Source organism: Spinacia oleracea, chromosome 6 (assembly GCF_020520425.1).
Source record: "Spinacia oleracea cultivar Varoflay chromosome 6, BTI_SOV_V1, whole genome shotgun sequence".
Taxonomy (NCBI): Eukaryota; Viridiplantae; Streptophyta; class Magnoliopsida; order Caryophyllales; family Amaranthaceae; genus Spinacia; species Spinacia oleracea.
The window spans coordinates 147,409,639-147,425,116 of NC_079492.1; the positions used below are offsets into that span (position 1 = coordinate 147,409,639).

Genomic DNA, 15,478 nt, shown 5'->3' on the forward strand with positions numbered 1-15,478 from the left:
GAGTTGATGATAGTTTCTTGCACAGTAGTGAGAATGGGCGCCAAGCATGCATGCAAAAGTACATCAAAAGTCAAAGTAGTTTTTTTTTTTTTTAAATAAATAAATATAAATATAAAAAATATTCCGTACTTCGTTGGGTATTACTCCCTCAGTCCCGGAATACACACCGGTTTGACTTTTTTCACTATTCAGATAATTCATTTTGACCCTATTTTATTTCTAGTATATGAAAATAAAAGTTAGCATATAATATATTGTTGGCTTCATCTTAACATATATTTTCAAATTATTAATATATCATAAGTTTTTATAATATGTAGTTAAAGATATTGGTGGTCAAAGTTGTGCATTGGCAACATGTCGACTCAAACCAGTACGTGTATTCCGAGACGGAGGGAGTACTTTGTATATTGCCTCCATCCGTAAATAATAGTCCTATAATAAAAATCACTTTATCAAGAATTAGAATAAATGTACACATGAAATATAGGGCATAGTGTATAAATTTAACATTTTAGATATGAAAAAAATTAAGGAAAAATTACGAAAAGGAATACAAGACAATATTTTAGTATGATGGGAGAATATGTTTTTTACTTTTAACTGAATTATGTGAAAAGTTGTTCTGTAAATTCTTGTAGAAATTACTGCAGTATGGAGAAAGAAAGTGAATGATTACTCCTAGTCTCCTATTACTCCAATTATTTACATTGAGCTGTGTGCTAGACTGCTAGTAGTCCCTTCCCTTGTCACTCAACGAGTCACAATTCCTAGGAAAATATAATAAAGTATTTAGGCCCTGTTTAATTACGAGTATGTTGGTCAAAAATTAAATATTTTGACCAAAATTATCATTTCACCGGTTAAATCCTGAAGTATATTTTTTTATTTTAAGGAAGCTCATACAGAATAACTACTTTTAGGGAAAATGATTGAGAATAATGTGAAACATCTTGAAGCTTATTCAATTCCTAGTGATGAAATTAAACAAGTGTATGAGGACATTGATGTAACTTGATATCTCTTATACTTCGTACTCAAATTACCTTTATTCGGTCTTCGAAGAGAATGTACAATAAAGTGCTACTCCATTTTTAATATTTGATTATATAAAAAAAAATTGGTATCAAATCGCTAATTCTTAAAAAGTTCCATTTAGCAGTGTTTTGGGATGGGTTGTTTGATTTGAGTGTAAATTACGGAGTATAAATTTGTTCATTTCACCTTCCTTACCATAAAAATAATTTATTTCCCATGTTTTTTTTAGGAAGTCCAAATTCTCATATTTCGTGTCCTTTATTTATATATAATTTTTTTTTTTTAACCTAAGCAGGTGTTTACCAGCCAAACATTTATTTTTAAAATATTGTCCTATATAATAATAAAGCGGATAAAGAGAATGTACAATAAAGTGCTACTTTTTTTTGTTTGGCCATTAAATAGAAGATGGAGTAAAGTACTTTTATTATTTGATACGGAGTACTTTGGTTAACCAAATTACTTTAGAACTAAAGTAGATGAATCATTCAATACTCCGTAGCTACGTACTCCGTATACAACTACTCTATCGTTTTCCATAGATACCATACAACTAAAAGGTTAGTTCGTTCACCTACGAATTAAGCTCATATAAAGTTATTAGGAGTTGATATATTTTTATTTGGTATTAAAATATTAATCTAGAAAAATCTAAATCTAGAATACACTATACAAATATCTAGTAGTAAAGTGTGTAGAAAAATCTAGATGTGTAATGAAAAATGAAGTGTGATGTATCTAGAAATATCTTAGACATGTGATGTTTAATAGACAAGTGTAGAAAAATCTAGAAACTAGTATACATCAACTATAAATAGGTTGTATGAGCCTAAGTTGAGAGGTGGGCTAATCAAGAGAGCTCCACAAATATGAGGGGTAGAAACAAGTGTTCTATCAAAGAGATAAGTGAGAGACATGGGCTCTCGCAAATATTGTTGTACATCAATTTTTATCCATATAATCAATGATGAAAATACAATTTTGTTATATTATTCGGGTCCATCAAAACTTCCGCGTGCGTCTTCAAATTTCTATCATGGTATCAGAGTCGGAAAAGTGATTACGACAAGATTGAAGACCGAAGACCCAAGACATGAAGAGTTACAAGATTTGAAGAAAATATGGAAGAGAAAGGAGGTAAGTTCTAAATCTAAAATATCTTAAAGATGATAACAAATGTGGGAAAATTAAACTAGAAGAATAAATTTATGACAAAAAATGAAGAAAAATAAAAGTTGATGATAAAAATAAGGAAGGAATGAAAAAAACTTGAAGAAGAAAATATGTTTTTGAAGAAGAAAGTATTTGAAGGATGCTAATGACAAAGGGCATTAGCAAGTAGGTTGATGGGGAAAAAAAAATCACAAAGAGAATTTTGGAGTTTGCTAATGACATGAGCATTAGCAGTGATGGGTGATGACATGAGCACCACAACAAAAGAAAAAATTGGAGAAACAAATATTAATGGAGAAAATGTAGAAGAAAATATTTTTGAAGAAAATTTTGAAATTTGCTAATGAAAAGAGCATTAGCGGGTTGATTGGTGACACGAGCACCAATAACAAAATAAAATTTGAGGAAAAATTTTAGGAGATAACTGGTGACATGTGCATCAGTGGGATAGTTGGTAACATGAATACCAACGAAAAGATCATCAAGATTAAGAAAAGGTATCAAGCCGAGAAGATGGAGGTTGGTAACACGGGTGCCAACATTAATGGAATTCAAGTGTTTATGTCGATTGGTGGTTGGTGACAAGTGCATCAACGAGATTTTTGAAAGAGAAACACTTTGGAGTACACGATTTTTCTAGATTAAGGGGGAGTGTTAAAATGTTAATCTAGAAAAATCTAAATCTAGAATGTACTATACAAATATCTAGTAGTAAAGTGTGTAGAAAAATCTAGATGTGTAATGAAAAATGAAGTGTGATGTATCTAGAAATATCTTAGACATGTGATGTTTAATAGATAAGTGTAGAAAAATCTAGAAACTAGTATACACCAACTATAAATAGGTTGTATGTGCCTAAGTTGAGAGGTGGGCTAATCAAGAGAGCTCCACAAATATGAGGGGTAGAAACAAGTGTTCTATCAAAGAGATAAGTGAGAGACATGAGCTCTCGCAAATATTGTTGTACATCAATTTTTATCCATATAATCAATGATGAAAATACAATTTTGTTATATTATTCGGGTCCATCAAAACTTCCGCGTGCGTCCTCAAATTTCTATCAGTTAGCATAAAACATTTATAGTTTTACATTCTCTATGAATTAAAATGGGAATTGTGACTTACTTCCTCCATTTTTTTTTAATTGCACCATCTGGGATTTCACGCTTGCCAATGCACTATTTTAACTAATAATATCTCTCATTATACATTTTAAAAAATTATAAAAATTTGATAATTTGAAAGTATATTTCGAGACGAATCTAACAAGATCCCACATGAGTATATTTTTCCTTACATATAAATCGCAAAAAATAACTATATAAGAATAAGCGAATAGTGCTAAAACCAAGATGGTGCAATTATAAAAAAAAAATTGGAGGAAGTATTAGTTACGAATGACAATGCGAATAAGCCACCTCTCATGTCTTGTGAGAATTTCAACTTTCTAAGGAGTTTTCAATTTCCGCAATTTCATGTTAGTCAAACAAGAGAAAGTCTTAATCTATACTAGGTATACCATTGAAATGGTATACTAATATTCTGCATTTTTATTTACTACCAAACCACATAGTTTGGTACAAGAAAAATAGTTGTATTTTCTCATGTGATACCAAATAACATAGTTTGGTAACGTGGTTTCATTTTTTTTGGTTCTAAACAACATAGTTTGGTACTAACAAGTCAAAGATAAATGTTATTTTTCGTGGGCCAGACTTAATTTATTACATGAACTTACCATTTAGCCCTTAATATACCAAATGAAGTTACTGTTTTACCCTTAGTATACCATTTTAATGGTATACCCAGTATAGATTCAGAAAACCTCGTCAAATAACATTCAAATATTAAAGTCCTGGCAACTTTTTTTTAAAATATAGTTTTAAACTTTTTACTTTTATATTATATATTTAAAAAACCATGCCTTAAATTATGTAGGTGGGCCTATGGTTGATTTTGGTAGACAAACAATAAATGTCCCTCTTTCTATCATACAACCTTTAAAAGTGAGAACTTGATTTTCACCATTCATCTAATAGTGTGATGACTAAAACGCCCTTGTATTCTTTCATTAACTACTGCTTTGCCCCTGACCTCAGATCGTGACTTTGCTTCCCTTCTTGGATCCCTCCTTCGTGCTTTCCTTTTTTTTTCCTTTCACCCCTGGTTCTTGGAATCTTGGATCAAACCCTAACTATTGATCCATCTCCTCCACCCCCATTTTCTCCCTCCACTCTCTTCTTCTTCGATTTCCGCCCCTCTCTTCCCTTTTCCTCATCTCTCCTGCAATTAATACTCCATAGACTTGGTGAAGCTTTTCGTGTTCCACAAAAATGGTGTCTGGTGGATCGATAGTGCCGCATCAACTTCACTTTCCGAAGCTCTCTTGCCTTTCCATCTTCATTTTCGCTCTTCTAATGGTAATCTATTATTCTTGTTCTTCAATTTCGCATTTATAATTCAATCGAATTAGATCATTATTTGTGATTTCTGCTTGTTTATTTCATCTGAATTTAATTTGCGTTTTGTTAATTTCATTATTTGCGTTTTGTTGATTCATCTGGAAAATGCGTTTAACCTTCGTTTTCTTTGGGTGAAATTTGTTCTGATTTAGTGACTTTATTGATTGTCGCTTCTAAATTTATGCCTAGGTCTAATTTATGATTTTAATTTAGGTTCTTCTTTCAATTTTCTCTGCGAAGAGGCCTTAAGCTATTAGGGTAGTATTAGATGGATAATAAATTATTGATTAGTATTAGATGGATAATAAATTTGATCATTACTATTAGGGTTTGATAGATGACTTGTCGAAATATTGCAAACTTCTTTGTGTGAAGACCTTAAAAAAATTCGCCAAGAACAGAAACTTCCAATCAAAAGCTAGGTGGACAAAATGGGTGATTCGTTTGTTTGCTGTTTCTTTTTTTTGGATAATCTACTGAAACTAGATGATCTATTTTCTTTGTCTGTGTTCATGTGCAGATATCTCCCCTTAATGGCATGTACAAGAGATTACAAGACTGTAACCATAGTTTGCGGCAGTATAATAACAAACTTCAAACGGAGCTTTCTACAGCCAATGAGACCTTGAAACGCTTTGAGTGAGAAAGATGCTGTAGTGGGGAAAGTACAGCTCATTGCAGGATCAGTTGCCGTCATCCATGGTGAGTAAATCAAAATGATATTTTATTGGTGATATTCTGGATGCGGAAGCATTCACAGAGAGTTGTGATTAGTGGTCTTTTGATGATTCAATATTTGACTTAGGGCTTAATTAGTTAGTTTATTGTTGGAATTTGATTTAAACCACTCTTTTTGATATTCTGGAGAGGCGTACAACGTTAAATTGAGACCTTTGATTCTTCAATTTCGCATTTATAATTCAATCGAATTCGATCATTATTTGTGATTTCTGCTTGTTTTATTTCATCTGAATTTAATTTGCGTTTTGTTGATTTCATTATTTGCGTTTTGTTGATTCATCTGGAAAATGCGTTTAACCTTCGTTTTCTTTGGGTGGAATTTGTTCTGATTTAGTGACTTTATTGATTGTCGCTTCTAAATTTATGCCTAGGTCTAATTTATGATTTTAATTTAGGTTCTTCTTTCAATTTTCTCTGCGAAGAGGCCTTAAGCTAATAAGCAGACAAGTAAGCTTCAGATTGACAATGGAACGCCTTTGATCATCATGATTAGTATTAGATGGATAATAAATTTGATCATTACTATTAGGGTTTGATAGATGACTTGTCGAAATATTGCAAACTTCTTTGTGTGAAGACCTTAAAAAAATTCGCCAAGAACAGAAACTTCTAATCAAAAGCTAGGTGGACCAAATGGGTGATTCGTTTGTTTGCTGTTTCTTTTTTTTGGATAATCTACTGAAACTAGATGATCTATTTTCTTTGTCTGTGTTCATGTGCAGATATCTCCCCTTAATGACATGTACAAGAGATTACAGGACTGTAACCATAGTTTGCGGCAGTATAATAACAAACTTCAAACGGAGCTTTCTACAGCCAATGAGACCTTGAAACGCGTTGAGTGAGAAAGATGCTGTAGTCGAAAACCTCAACACCTTGAGGGGGAAAGTACAGTTCATTGCAGGATCAGTTGCCGTCATCCATGGTGAGTAAATCAAAATGATAATTTTATTGGTGATATTCTGGATGCGGAAGCATTTACAGAGAGTTGTGATTAGTGGTCTTTTGATGATTCAATATTTGACTTAGGGCTTAATTAGTTAGTTTATGGTTGGAATTTGATTTAAACCACTCTTTTTGATATTCTGGAGAGGCGTACAACGTTAAATTGAGACCTTTGATCAGTGATTAGATCCGTAAAGTACCTAGCAGTATCAGATTTTGAGTCAATACTTCGTGGTTGCTTTTGTTGGGTATGCCTATAATACATTTGTCACTTCTTGACCGCACTCATTGTACCTGTTATATTTGGGACACTTTTCTGTTTAAGCTTACTGTTTGGCCTATTTCCATGTGAGTTTGGGACAGATGAAATTCCTGAAGTGATTTAGTTAATTAGTTTATGTATTAAGCTTTTGTTTTATCTGATGGTAATTACTGTTATCATCATTTTGGGGATAGGAAACTGTGAATGTAGCATGGCAAGGAGGTGACAGGTGTTTCCTCTGCCCATTGAATTTGAATTATGCATGATGCTCTAAGAAAACAGCTTACAATTCCTGAATGGAGCTACCAGGAGTTTGCACCTTGTACCATCTGTTGACAATCGGCAGTTTCTAATTGCTTGTCCTGTTACAAATATAATGTGGATAAAGTGAATAGAAGATTAGCAGCAATATTTATGTTCCTCATTGAAATCGCCTGTGATGAAATTACTTTTCTGGCTATGCACTGCAACAATAGTCAGTTTTCAATTTGTGAATCCATTTGTCTGTTTGCCTTAGTAGGTTAATTCTGCTATTTTGTGATAGTCTGTTTCACTAAGGAAAGGGATAATAAAAATCTGTCCCTCATCCTGCCCACAGTCCCACCCCTCTATGTACCTATATTGCTGTGTCAGTGTCTTTGTCTGTGACTCCGTGAGATGATTGAAATTCTTACTTGTTAGAAAGCTTTCTTTGTTTGAAATATGGTCGGACTTCTTCTAGAAAGTATGTTACAGAGTATGTCTTAAGTTGGGTTTGTTTGTTTTATATTCCACATTACAAAATATGTACTGCAGTTCATTCCTTGCTGATCTTGTGTAATTAACAACGATTTTTATTTCATTTTCTCTTGTAGCTAAAATTTTGACCTTGATTTAATGTTCTTGATTCTAGGATGCTGATACTCAACCTTCACTGGTAATAGTATACTTCGGAGGTAATGATTCAATGGGAACCCACCCGTCAGGTCCAGGCCCTCAGGTGCCACTTCCAGAATATGTTGAGAACATGAGAAAGATTGGCACTGATATTAAGGTGTTGCTTCCTTCTTCCCTAATCCCTAATCAAGATGTTTAACTCATAAGTTGTGTATACTTCAGGTAACTATCAATTGTATAAAGCATGTTCTTGAGGCTTTGACATAGTCTGACGCCTTTTCTTTCATCAGTCAATTGTGCATCTTATGAACCTGTTTATGTAATGAGGCTTCTCTTAAGATTCAGGAACTATATGTCAGAACTATATTTCACCTGAAGAACTCATTTCATTGTCACAATGCATGTTATCTTGACTTGGATCTTTTTTTGCCTGCATATTATTTGAATTCTAACCTAAGTGTTTAAAATTTAGGGTCTTTCAGATACAACTCGAATTATTTTCCTAAGCAGTCATCCGGTGAATGAAGACCGTATTAGGGAAACCAGAAGGTTCTCCTCTAAGATGTTTTGTTTTGTTAAAAGTTTGATCAAATCAAGTTGCTAATTCTGCAATAGGTATTTCTGTTGAACCAGTATATATCTATCGGATCTAATTCGAACGAATGAGCAATGTCAAAAGTATTCTGAAGCTCTGATAGAACTGTGCAAGGAAATGGATATGAAAGTGGTTGATCTTTACACTGCAATCCAGAGGAAGGATGACTGGTTGACAACTTGTTTTACGTAAGTTTTTTTTATGTTTAACCTTTAGTTTACACTACACTGTTTGATAACTTTCACATTCTGCACTAATCCTGCATTTACTTTCACATTGAATTTTACTAGAATCCTTTCGACGAAAACCCTGCAACAACAGGTTACCTTATTCCTCTTCAAAATATCACTACCTCTGTCTTTGAATAAATATGTTACAGTTTTATTTTAACTCTTTTTTAAAGAAGTTTAAGCTGAAAAAAGTTAGTTGTCCGCTATTTAAGTTTTTACTTCTTAACGTTGCCAAAGTTGAACATTTTCTTGGAATTCTTCTAAAAGACATCAAGAAATGTGAGAAAGTTCAAAAAGCCTCAACATAATATGGACACGAACTTGTTAATTTGGAACGGAAGAAGTATATTATATCTGGTTTAGGAAGGTAAGCAAAGTTAATGTGATCGATGACTATCAATTAATGTGATGGTAATTACTGTTATCATCATTTTGGTTCCCTTTTGTGATGTTTGAATTTGTTATAATTTGTAAAGAGTATGTACAATTTCAATGGAAAACAGAATATGTATCTAACCTTTGGGGTTTAGATTGGTAGAATGTCAATGGTAAGGCGACTAAAACAGTGAAGATGCTTTTGTTTATGGAAGTACGAGTATCAGAAATGACATTTTTTCGTAATTTTATCTTTGCCTCTAATTTGTTAATTGTTTGCAAAGAAGCAGTGTTGCATTCAATTATATTAAGATAGGTATATGAAGTTTCACCTTGAAGAGACTGCAGTAATGCAGTATTCTCTTACCAACTAACCGACCCCTATTCCTTATACATTTATGCGGAGTAGTCCGAACTATAATGGGTTGTATTCTTTGAAGACTTTAGCTTTAGTGATCTCCTTGAAATTACTACTACGAGCAATATGTTGGATGAGAGGATTAGCCGAGGCGAGAGGGAATTAGAGTCATATTTTCCCTTTTTGCCCCATCCCGTCATGGTTGTTAATCCAGCATTGCAAATGTTATACTTGCTTTAGATATGAATTGCTATTATTAGGTTGTAGTCCGTATTAAGTTTGGTTAGCTACTTTACTACTCAAAATAGCACTTGAAATCTGCTGTGGCAACGCGATTTGGTTTGAATTAGTGGTGTTGTGATCTAACGCAATTTCCTCAAAAGTTAGTAGTTGCATTCATTCAGTGCCACAAGAATTGGGTTTAATTGTTGATTTTGTTGAATTATGGTTGGTTTAATTGAATTGGAATATTTACTATTTCAACGTTTCTTTTCTGCTATTTTATTCGATTTTTGGTTGTTTTATTGTGGAAATAATTTTATATTTGTAGTTTTATGTGACATTGTGCTCCATACTCTTATCAAATATTGTGCTCCTAGGAGGCCAGAAACAACGATGCTTGACTTTTACGATTTTGTCTCTGATTTTATGTTTAATCACATATTAGTGTTATGCTGTAAGAATTTATTACAGCTTGCTTGTTGTTTCCTTTTGAAATGACATATACTGACTATATCTTGCGTCTCTATTTACATATGAAAGTATCGGAGAGGACAGCGATAAGGGCTGCATCTAAAACTCTGATGGATACGGAGGCTATAGATTCATTCAAGCAAACACAACACCTGCTATTAGGAAGGTTGCAAGATAGCAATGCAGTGCTTTCACATGTTGATCAATGAATACTTAGACAATTGCTAAGCAGATGTCATGACTGAGTTTTCAAAAAATACACGTCTTTTGAAATCAAAGAAGTGAGTGACCTTGACTACATATTTCTCAAGTTGAGAAACATCAAGTCCAAGATTTTCGCCACTTATCCTGATGCGTTTCCAAATGAATCCTTGGAAGTTGTTGACACCAGACCAGACCTTGAGGTACCTGTGTGTGATATGAGTTCACAAGATCATGCAAGTCCGACAGAATCCCATCAACCACCATCTGTATAATAATACATCTTTCTGAACATCAGTTCGAGTTTGTACTTTTAAACCTTGTTGAGCAAGCAACTGAGAACAGGCTTGTTCACCGTGGAAATATATATTGCTCAGTTCCTCATGGCATCAATGACCACACTCGGTAAGCCATTTATTTTAAAAGTATTCCTTTTAAGTCTGAAACTATTCCTTTTGAGTCTGATATTGCTGTACAAAATAAAGGCCTTATCTATTTTAACCGGACTATTTTCCTACATGATATACATATAGTATCTAGCTTCTTAGCATTTGGAAATGTGACACATCCCCTGTACTTATTCTATATTAATTGATAGGTGAGGGGTTATTCTTACTGTGTGAGATAACTTTGATAAAATTTAATTGGATCAGCATTGTTTGAATGTTGAGCTTTGGACATAGATGTGGTGTCTCTGTTATCTGCAGTTGGATGTAGTTTTGAGATTCTACAGCATATATGCATTCGCTCTTTAAGAAATTTATTTGGTTCATTTATTTGCAACTGCATCAAATATCTGATGTCAATGTATTGCTTCATATGGTGGATATTGTTGTGGTCCAGCTGGTCTAGCTTTGGCTGCAGAATCGGCTAAACTTGGATTAAAAGTTGGCTTCTTGGTTTCATATATTGAGTTCCCTTGGCTGGCTGGAAATCTGCAGGTACCATAATTCTTTGGGTTTTATATTTTATCATTCTCTGGTCACTTGAAAGTTTTCTCTTGGATATGGTTTGATTTGTACTATTTCTGGCGTCACTGCAGCCCATCCCAAACCAGAAAATTCATTGGAGATCTCTAGAAGGTCTTCCAAACAGGTGAGAATTATATACAGCAGCAATGTCGAATCTTGTATTTTCGCTGCTTCGTCTATGTGTATTTCTTTGGAATTCTTCATTAAACTTTTACCCATGTTTGCAATCCTCGTTATAATCTCGTTGTACATGAAATTCTGTGGGCTCTAAAGGACCAGAAGTTATGTAGTCAATTGACTTAATATCACTGTTGTTTTGCTTCGCCTTTTTTTCCATCCGAAATAAATTGGGCATTGAAGTTGTGGTATTCACATCAGCATACTGCTAATGGTGCTCTAGACTTCTAAATTTTATCCTTTAGGAGTATCAATTGGTTGTTGATGAAAAAAATTCTTCCTTTGCAGTGGTGCTGTTTGATTTTACCCAAGAGGTACTTCGTCATGTCTTGTAGAAGTAAGGACCCTCTCCCTGATGTGTCCAGTTTAATTTTGTAATTTCTTCCCCTGCTTTGTTAAAACTTGATTTTTTTTTTTTTTTTTTATGATTCATTTGTCTCCAGTCCACTGCCTCCTTAGAAAATCCCTAATTAAAATACGTCTTGAAAAGCTTGGGTCTTGTGGTTCATAAATCTATTTACATATTAGCTGAATGATCAGTTTATTTCAATAGATGAGTTGTTGTTGCTATTTTGGAGCTCTTAAATAAGGTTAACATGAAGTAGACAAAGATAATGGACAAGGTACTTTTCTTCTTTTCGATCTCAATTTCTGAATTTTCTAGGTCTAGGTATTTAAAATTCGATTCTTTTAGGGGTTTTGGTGTTTCATATTCTTATTTTCTCCCAATTTCTGCATTTTCTGAGTCTTGGTATTTAAAATTCAAGTTTTTAGGGGTTTTAGGTGTTTCATATTTCTATCTTCTCTCAATTTCTGAATTTTTCTAGATCTAGGTAATTTTAGGGGTTTTTGGTGTTCATATTCTACCCTCCAAAACCAGATTAATTGCAGAGCTACTGGCCACTTTAAACAGGCTAATTAAATTTGTTGTAAACTGGGTTCATAAGTTTATCAATAATGTGTATTCTGCTGTTTTTTTCTTCTCATCTGCATAATAACAGGTTGCTCCTGATCACTCTTATGCAACAGCTTCTAAAGAATATTAGAGTGCAGAATCTTCAGCATTTGGAATTAGTGCAGCCTTTTCGTATGTTATCATTTCCTGCTGATTACGGGAGATGGTTAGCCAATAGCCAGCCTTCAATGTTATTATGATGTTAGGAGATCTTCTTTAATTTGTATGAACTGATGGAATGATTATGGCATTACAGAATGTGGCATGATGGTCGGACTGCTGTTACTGCAGATGGGAAGCGCAGTGCTCAGTTATGAGCATACTTTACTGGTATCCCTTATGACCCTTTATGTGTCTCTCAACTGTCAAATTTAAAAGTACCAATTTCCTATTTACTCTGGTTATTATTAGTTCATTTCATATTTTGTTAGGTTACTACGGCTTTCTCTATATTCGTCTGTTTTGACACTCTTGTTAGCCATCATTCAATTCTAAAGAAAATTTTAATTACTTTCTGATTTTCAAAATCAGTAATATGACAATCATGAAAAGCGATTTACTGATTTTGTTTCTTTGCCTCAACATGAATATCTTGTACCCCTCAAATTTGGAAAGTTTCTAATACTCAATGTCTTCACTTGAAATTATTATATGAGTCGAAATATCCTTCATTCATTTTCCATCCAACACGAGCAGCAACACCCATGTTGTCTATAATGAGTTCGTGATCCGACAACATCATCATCATCATCATGGCTATTCTTTACCTTGACACATTCGGTTCCCTTGTTTCTCCAATAACCAGGCCTACCACGTACCAACCCTCCCACCCACCCTTTGAATTACATTCTTGTCGTTGCAGCCTTTCTTGGGAACGATTTCTAAATTAGTGAAGAAATACCTCTCTCTTTCGCTTAAGGAATTACATTCTTGTCGTTGCAGCCCTTCTTAGCGTCTAATTGTCCAAATGAATCAAAAACTATAAATGGATGATCTCTCTCTTTCGATTATATGTTAGCATAGGGCACGCAAAGGCATATTGTTGGCTCACCATGTATCTTTCTCCAAATATAGAAGTTAAGTAGTTTGCATCTTTCTCCAATGATATAACATAATAGAAGAAAGTTGAGAGGTGAATTGCAGTAATAAGGAAAATTTTGTTTGAGATAAGATTTGACTTACTATACGAAGTAAAAGTTAGTTGGAGATTGGATCATGGGAGTTGGGATTAAGGATTCAAAATAAAAACAGAAAAAGGGGTGGGAAATGCAGAAATTCTGATCATGTGCAATTTTTATGTAACCAATTAAGAAAGCACCAAACTTAAAATGAGTACTCTACATAATATCATACTGCTATAAATCAGCTGAAGGCCATTTTCCATATTTTTTTGCAGAAAAAGAAGTTGACACTATAAGAGTATAAGCTCGTATTAAAGTTTATCCAGCTCTTATTCGGTACACCTGAAAACGTGAACTCTTAGGTAATTGCATCAATGGCAAGAAGTATTTTTGTTTATTCTAAAATGTAATAAGCATAAGCCTCTTCTTTTATTGGAGTAGATATTTACTACAACATGAGTTCACCTGCTTTGTCCTTGGGATTATTTAGGCTTTTCAGATGGATGGACTTATTCCTGTTTAGTGCTGAAGGGTTCCAAAAGGAAATTAGTTGTTCTGGGTGTGACAGAGAACGTTTGTGTTGGCACTCCTTGTGTGCGAGTTAAAATAATGTAACACATTTATTTGGTAGGGCAAAGCGGTTGGGTGCTGATCGAGCTCAAGTGATGTTGGCAGATTACACTGGTCCTCAGTACGAAACAGAGACACGAGTGACGGTAATTCATCAATTCATTAACTAAATAAGTTGTTGGATGGTTGAAATTGCAAAAATGTGTTTTGCTTCATGTTTGAAACTAAGAATTCTAAATGGTTATAGGTAAACTTGTAGGCTATATTGTTGTAATAACATGTTGGATGAGCTCCTGTCATTGTTACTGTTAAATTTCATTCTGTTTTTTATAGTGCTCCTATTTCTTGCCATTGAGTGGTATAATGACATGATGACATCGTTGTCAACTTTAGGTGGGTATTGATTGCAATTTCTATATTTCATTTACCCTTTTTATGCATGGTCTGATTTCTACAATATCGTTTTAGGTCCTTAAAGCGTTTCTTTCATGCCCAAATGCTTTTCCTTTATGGAATGCATCTTTTACTTGACTGCCTCCCTGCTGAAGATTCTATGATTTTTTTTTTGGAAATTGGCCTATATGAAGGAAGAGAAAGGAGGATATAAAACCCTTTAAATGTGTCTAATTTAAAAATTAATTACTTTTGAAAGTACTTAACAATTAAGTTAGATTTTCGTTCCCCTCTCGTTATACTTCCAAATTCACAGGCGAGCTGGATTATGCTTTTTTTTATTTATCACTTTAGCCAAATAATGCATCATGTTCTAGCGTATATCCTTTCTGTTGTGAAATATCAATGGAGATTAGTGCACCTGCTATGCATAATTATATTTTTTGCCTAGATTTTTCTCAAGTAGTCAAAAGTTTGTGCTAATTCCATGTCTTTTTGATACAGGCATCGATTGTGAAATTTTCTTAGTATCCTAATCCTGCTGCATCCTCCATATCAAAAAGAATCATGGTGGAAGTTAACAGTTGAATGATTAAATCTCTTAAATGTTTCGATTTGTTTAGGTTGAAATGAGTTTGTCTAATTTTGTGTTTTTCAAGATTTGTTGAATTATTGTATGTATATAATTTATTGATAATGGTTAGTGTTAAGAGTGATACATGTATGGGTTTCACTTGATACTACGATGAAAAATAGTTTGGTTGAAATACAACGCATAAAATGGTTGTTAAACTAATTACACTTTTCATTGAAACGTAGTGTCTTTTCTTGTGACAACAAATATAACAACTTTCAAAATGTAATTGCTAAATTATGACGATTATAATTTCACAAAGCTTAATTTTGCTACCTTGGGGGACGGCGCGCGTTAGCGTGCCGGCCAACAACTAGTTTTTTTAAAAACAGTAAGGCTCCTTGCGTCATTTTTAAGCTTCTAGTTTTAGTAATTACTCTTGGAAAGAAAGAAAAAGAGAAAGTGACTTTGTGAGTGGAGTAAAAAAAAAAAAAAAAGACAATGACAAAGTGTAGTTACAAACTTACAACTAGGGATGTCAATTGGTCGGTTTTAGATAGGGTCTAGCAATAACCGGATTTGAATTCTTTGGTCTAAAATTACAAGATCCTTACTCGGATCTATAAGGTTCGATAGGGTATGAAATAGGGTAGGGTATGGAGCGGATACATGTTACTTATTTTTTCTATAACTTTTATTGCCATTTTTTATATCAATTATATGTAAGCTCAAAAAGTAATAGTAAACCAACAATTAATTTGACTTTCT

The 15,478-nt window shown here is 33.6% G+C and overlaps 1 long non-coding RNA gene across 14 annotated transcripts; it reads left to right on the forward strand.

Annotated features, from left to right (window-relative positions):
- Window positions 1–4,259: 4,259 nt before the first annotated feature.
- On the forward strand, window positions 4,260–14,932 carry LOC110779842 (uncharacterized). 14 transcript variants are annotated; one of them, XR_008923063.1, is made up of 16 exons: window positions 4,262–4,631; window positions 5,194–5,375; window positions 6,137–6,339; window positions 7,514–7,654; window positions 7,970–8,046; window positions 8,131–8,280; window positions 9,818–10,029; window positions 10,127–10,354; window positions 10,793–10,890; window positions 10,992–11,044; window positions 11,386–11,434; window positions 12,127–12,218; window positions 12,309–12,382; window positions 13,449–13,535; window positions 13,805–13,889; window positions 14,641–14,932. It is a non-coding gene; the product is annotated as an uncharacterized lncRNA (long non-coding RNA). The 14 variants fall into 14 exon arrangements; XR_008923061.1 differs by having other exon boundaries at window positions 4,260–4,631; window positions 9,818–10,354; window positions 13,664–13,889; XR_008923065.1 differs by having other exon boundaries at window positions 4,261–4,631; window positions 7,980–8,046; window positions 8,113–8,280; window positions 9,818–10,354.
- The last annotated feature ends 546 nt before the right edge of the window (window positions 14,933–15,478 follow it).